Source organism: Tupaia chinensis, unplaced genomic scaffold (genome assembly GCF_000334495.1).
Source record: "Tupaia chinensis unplaced genomic scaffold, TupChi_1.0 Scaffold000153_1, whole genome shotgun sequence".
NCBI lineage: Eukaryota > Metazoa > Chordata > Mammalia > Scandentia > Tupaiidae > Tupaia > Tupaia belangeri.
In genome coordinates this window covers 796,558-803,169 of record NW_006159624.1, presented here as the reverse complement: position 1 = coordinate 803,169, position 6,612 = coordinate 796,558, and positions in this window count along the sequence as shown.

The window sequence follows — 6,612 nt, the reverse complement described above, 5'->3', positions numbered from 1 at the left end:
GCAGGAATGAGACTTCCAAGCCTTCTGATTTAGCCTTCCTGGGGTGAAAGATTCCAGCTCACCTCAATATGTCACTCAAAGAAATAGAGGAGAAAACAGGTCCAGGGTGCTAAGGAAGTCATCCAAGATCACATTAATAGTGAAACTTGGGCCAGTGTGATTTGTGGAATCCTCTTGGGAGTTCTCACTGTGGTGAAAAACACAGGTTCTGGAATAAAACATCCTCCATTCAAATGCTGGCTCTGCCACTTACTAGTCTTTCTGCTGTTTGGCTCATCACCCAAATAAAGGTAAGTACATTATCACATGTTATTGAGAGAATAAATGAGTCAATACATCTCAATAACAAGTTCACACATTTCTCCAATCCCAAAATCTCTGAAAACCAAGTTTGTACATAAGTTTTCAGCAAATTATTGGGTGGCCAAACCTGACTGGAGGCTGCCATCTTTATTCCATTCTGCATTCCACAGGGTGCAGAAATGTTAATGTGTTTGATTGTAGGTGCTGCCTAGACCCGTCAGCTTAACTCCCTTTAGGGAGTTAATGTAAGGGGACTTCAAAAACTCATGGAAAAATCAAATTAAAGTATTAGTTTATTTTTGGTGCAAAAAAAAATCTTGAAATTTATGCATAGTTTCTTTTGATAAAACTCATTTCCATGAACTCTTCAAAGACTCCTCATATAGCCTAAGCATTATATTTACTCTCTAAAATTTGGGAAAAAAATTCTGATTTATAAAATATATATAGCTTCTGGACCAGCAGATGGCGTAATGGCTATGTCGCTGAACTCTCATGTAGTTAACTGTGGTTTGGGTCCTAGATGCGGTAGCTTAAACTTACACCAGGTGTGTATGTGTGCATGCCCAAGATCCGGAGAGGACAATGGAGAAGAAGGGATTGTGGTGTGGCCATCCCCCCTGGGGGGGGGTGATTTCTCACTTTCTGTCTTTCTCTGTCTTTCTGTCGAGCACACACACCCTTTCAGAGAGCAAAAGCCTCTCTAAAAAAAGAAACGAAAAAACCCCCAATATATATAGCCTCAAGGCATTCATATAAGGCACTGTGGACCAGTCCTTAAAACAATATCTGCCACACTTTTTCAAATTAATTATTTTAATTTTATTTATTCATTCATTTATTTTAATTTGACCAGAGAAAGACCCACACACACACACACACACACACACACACACACACACAGAGAGAGAGAGAGAGAGGGAAAGTGAGAAAGCAAGCCTCCAGGTCTGGGACTCAAACCGTGGTTGGCCATGTGGTAGTGTCCAGCACCTTAACCGCCACGCTACCTACTGGTCCCCAATATCTGCCACATTTCTGAGGTAAATGTGAACCATCCAGACATATGAGCCTGGAGGGCTTATGCAATGCTACTAGTGCCCTAAGCATGTTTTTTAGAGAGGCTGAATTAAGAGATAAAAGTAATATTGCAAAGCTCAATACAACTAGTCACAGCTCTTTTTGTCATTATGCAAAAATAGATACCATTTTCTGGCTGTAACACTGTCTGTCCTCAGCCTCCTGAAATAGTCTAAGTACTCAGTACTGGGCATTGATATACATGAACATGCATACACATCGGTCAGCAGGTATTCATGTAGCACCTACTCTATGCTCACCGCTATAAAGATACTACATGGTCCTTGTAATCTACCACTGAGATTGAAGACAAATAGAGTTCTGAAAAAAATAGTATACAATAATGTACTGAGTTACAGTTAGCTAGGTTGGTTGCTGAGATCAAAAGGGAAGAAATGCTTCACAGAGGAGGCAGAATGAGCCACAGAGAGTTATTTACTGGTTACATGATCTTGGTAAACACATTCTTATTAAACCTCAGTTTCTATATCTATAAAACAGGGTTGTTGTGAGAGGTAGCAATATTTTATGTACAGTGTCAAATACGTAAGTTATAAATAACTGCTGTATTCTACTCTGTCAGCTGACTCTTACAGAATGGTAAAGCACTTAAACAGGAGTGAACATGAATTGTCTGTGTTCTGACAAGAGTACAGACTGTATGTATTGAGGGAATTGTAAACAATCAGCCTAGAATGGTGAGACGAAGTGGAGTGGCATGGTGGGGTTAGAGGGCAGGCAGGGATATTTTGTGAAGTTTTGGCTGAAAGCAATGAGAAAGAGGGAACTGTGAATGACTATAAAGCAAGGAATAATATAAGAGCATTGCTAAAATAATGATTTATCCCCCTTAGCCGTTTCGCATTAGGATGCATGTGCTCAACAGAGACAGAGAAAGAGAGACGGTGAGAAGGAAAGAGAAAAAAAAATCATCCTCCAGCAGAGAGGCCCATGCCATGATCCCTCCTGCTCCATTATCCTCCCAGGATCTTAGATATGCAAGCACACACACCCAGTGTGGTTTTCAGGTCACCAGGTTGCAGTCAACCAAGTGAGAGTCCAGCAACCTAACCTCTAGGCCGACTGCTGCTACCTGAAAATTACATTCTAGTGTGCAGAGGATCAAAAAGAAACTGAGAGCCAGTCTATTTTAGCAATCCCACATAGAGTCTAGTCTTTTGTTGTTAGGGTGTCTGAGTGGGTACGACTTGTTTAGACTGGGGAAAGCAACAACAAAATTCTCCTCATATGACACAGTCACGCACTGCTCTAATAAAGTTGGTTTCATTACAACCTAACAGGCAAGCACTTGAGACAAATGAAAGTTTAAAATGATTATTCACCTAGTTCTCAAAAAGAAACTTACATGCACAAATGCAGCCTTTTGAGTACTCTGCACATGAAAAATAGGGCATCTTCTAAATATAGCACTAATTTTTCTGGCAGTTCAGAACTGCCAGAGTTAGGCTGTAGTCTAAGGTCTCAGATGTCAGACAAATCTACTTCCTAAGATATTCAAGGTCAAGCCATTTTCTGCAGCTAATTCCAACTTTTCTTTGTCCTGCTCTGGTTTCACTCTGGAAGAATTTACCAAAGAAGTCAGAGTACACTGGTTGGTTCCAGGGATCGTTATGTACTCTGGAGGTTTAACTTAGCCATTGGACATGGGAAACCTGCTCTTGACAGAATGGCTCCTAGACAGAAAATAAAACATGCAGATTTTGCACAAAATGTATAGTTGATTAAAAAAAATCAATTTTAGGGCCTGGTAGGTGGCATGGTAGTTGATGGCACTGTACTCTCACATGGTTAACTGTGGTTCAAGTCCTGGGCCTGGTGACTTGCTTTCTCACTTTCCCTCTTTCTTTCTGTCTCGCTCTGTCCTTCTCTGGTCAAATTAAAAATAAATTAAAATAAATAAATAAAGTTAAATAATTCTTTTTTAAAAAAAATCCATTTTAGATAGTTAGATGATTTCTGCGTCGTCTTTATGTAATATAAGGGGTCTTTATGGGAAATACATATCATGAAAAAAATTTGTATGGATTTCAATTTTTTTTTGTACCAAAATAAACATGTACTTTAATTCTATTCTCCATGAGCTTTTTGAAGTACTCTTGAACATATGGCTTACTATTCATTCTCCAAGTCTCCCTGAGAATAAAGGGCTGTTTGATGTAACTGTTCAACAAACTTACAGAATTAACATAACACTTGGCAGGTATTTTAAATATATGTTAATTGACCCTATACTACTTGCATGGCAAAGTAAATGTGTGTGTGTTTTTTTTCTTTTTGTCCATGAATTAGGATATGCAGATGGCCTTAATTATAAAGAAACCAATCAACTTACTCCTACCACCCACCCAAGGCTACAAAACACTTTTGAAGAACGTAAAGAAGGACTATCACAGGTACCAATTACTGATTTGCAACATGATTTTAAAAAATGAAAAAATAAATTTAAAAAAGTGATTGAATTATCTAACTAGATTTTAAAAAAGAGTTGAGGTTTATTCTGCCAGCAAATACTGTAATTAACGAGTATGTTATGTATGCGCCTATGTTTGCTGATATCCTGTAAGAAGACAAATGATGTGAAATGTCTTACTCATCAAAAATATAAAAAAAGTGGATCATTATAGTGATTTCCAATGTTTTTGACACCAAACATTCCTTTTAAAAATTTTACGTAGTTGGGGCCAGCAGATGGCATAGTAGTTAAGGTGCTGGACTCCCACATGGGAGTCTTGGATCCTATGGCTGGAAAATCACACAGGGCACGTGTGCATGCATGCCCAGAATCCTGAAAGGAGAATGGAGAAGGGATTGCAGTGTGGCCATCTCCCCTGTGTGTGTGTGTGTGTGGGGGGTGGGTGGGGGGTGATTGCTCGCTTTCCCACTCTCTGTGTCTTTCTGTGTCTCTCTCTCTCTGGTGAACACAAGCACCTTATGGCAAAACCTAAAACAAACAAACAAACAAAAAACCTAGTTAATAATTTGCTTCATCTACTTTAACCCTCACCCTCCCTGTTATTTTTATTTTATTTTATTATTTTTATTTTTTTTTGAGAGGTTTTTGCTATAGGGCACATGCGCTCGCCAGAAAGAGAGAGAGAGACAGAGAGACAGAAAGCGAGAAATCACCACCCAGGGGGGATGGCCACACCGCAATCCATTCTCCTCCATTCTCCTCTCAGGATCTTGGGCACACATGTACATGAACCCGACATGAGTTTAAGCCACCGGGTCCGGGACTCGAACTGCGGTCGACTACATGGGAGTCCAGCGACATAGCCATTACGCTAACTGCTGGTCCTGCCTTTTATTTTTTTCAAAGTGTTCCATGTTTTCATTCCCAGAAGGATTTTGAAAAAAATTCTATTAAGTTTATAGCCTTTTCTTGGGCTATAAATAAAACCCCATAAAATCATCCCATTGCCTGGGACCAGCAGATGGCGTAATGGCTATGTTGCTAGATTCCCATGTAGTTGACTACAGTTCAAGTCCTGGACCTGGTGGCTTAATGCCCAATGATCCTGAGAGGAGAATGCCCTATAGCAAAAACCTCTCAAAAAAAAAAAAAAAAAAATCCCATTGCCTTTCCCATTCTCCCCAGGTTACTCCTTCAAACCTCTATTATTGGGAACCAGCAGTTAGCGTCCCGGACCTGGTGGCTTAAAACTCACGCCGGGCACATGTGCGTGCATGCTCAAGATCCCAAGAGGAGAATGGAGGAGAAGGGATTACGGCGTGACCATCCCCCCTGGGGGGTGATTTCTCACTTTCTGTCTCTATGTCTCTCTCTGTCTAGCGAGCGCACGCGCTCTATAGTGAAAACCTCTCCAAAAAAAAAGAAAAAAACCTCTATTATTAAAAAGGACTATAACTATCCCTCTGCCCACCGCTTTCCTTCTTAATTAAAACATAAATTTGCTTACCTTTAAAACAATGGGTCATCTCATTAAATTCAATTTCTTCCTCTTCCCCAATTTTTTTCTTTTTCTCCCAAATTGGAGGAAGAAAGTCCCAAAGAAAACTCTTCTATCAGTACTAGGTAAGTTATTTCAGCTTCTCCAATAACTTAACTTTACACCTGCTCTCCTTTATCTTCAACCTCTCCAACTGGCTCTTTTCAGAACAGAAAAATAGTGAAATTTTTCTTTAATCCTAATCTACAGTTCCTTTTTTCTTTTAAACTGACCCAGAATAATTGTATATATTTGTGGAGTACTATATAATGCAGCCCTCTCCATATTCACAGACCAGGAATCTAGTTTTACTTCCTTTTATATACCAGTCTAATTAAGTGGGTGAAAAGAAGAACCAATCAAATATTGCCTTTAAAAAAAAAACCAAAAAACAAAAAACAAAACTAAGACACACATCTACTAGACCATCCCCTTAAATTACTATTACTTTATAAATGGAGCTTTTTATTTTTAAAAAGGGCATGATTACAGAATAAAGCTTTTAATTAATTTAGGGTTTTTTTGGTTGTTGTTGTTGTTTTGGAGAGGTTTTTGCTCTAAGGCATGTGCGCTCGCCAGAAAGACAGAGAGAGAGAGATAGGAAGCAAGAACTCAGCCCCCCAGGGGGGATGGCCACACCGCAATCCTTTCTCCTCCATTCTCCTCTTGGGATCTTGGGTACACATGCACACACACCCGGTGTGAGTTTAAGCCACCAGGTCCGGGACTAAAACTGCATTCGACTACATGGGAATTCAGCAACACAGTCATTATGCCAACTGCTGGTCCCTCAATTTAGATATTTTTCAAAAAGAAACATTGTCCTTATTTTTACCACTTGAGTATAGTAAAATTTTTTATCATGAATTGACAGCATTTTGAAAGCTGATAATCTACACTCTCCAAACATTGGTTAGCCTCCAAAAGCTGGTTCTTCCCAATTAAGCTGCTCATAAAGAAAATCATTAATGACTTTCTAGTTAGCAGATTGAAATGATACTCTTCAGCCCTTCCTTGAATTCTCCAAAGCATACTTCCAAGTCATTTTCCTATAGTAGTTATCACTACATGCTGGGTTTTCCATACTTTTAGTTGTTTCTCTCAGTTTCTTTTGCATCTTGCCCACCCACTGAGATAGTACTGTAGTCCTTAGGATTCCATTTCTAGACCCTAGTTATTTTATTCTTTCCATATAGCTTAATCCACTTATGTTTAAACACTGGTGAATTCCTAAATCAAACTCCAGCCTAGATCTTTTCCC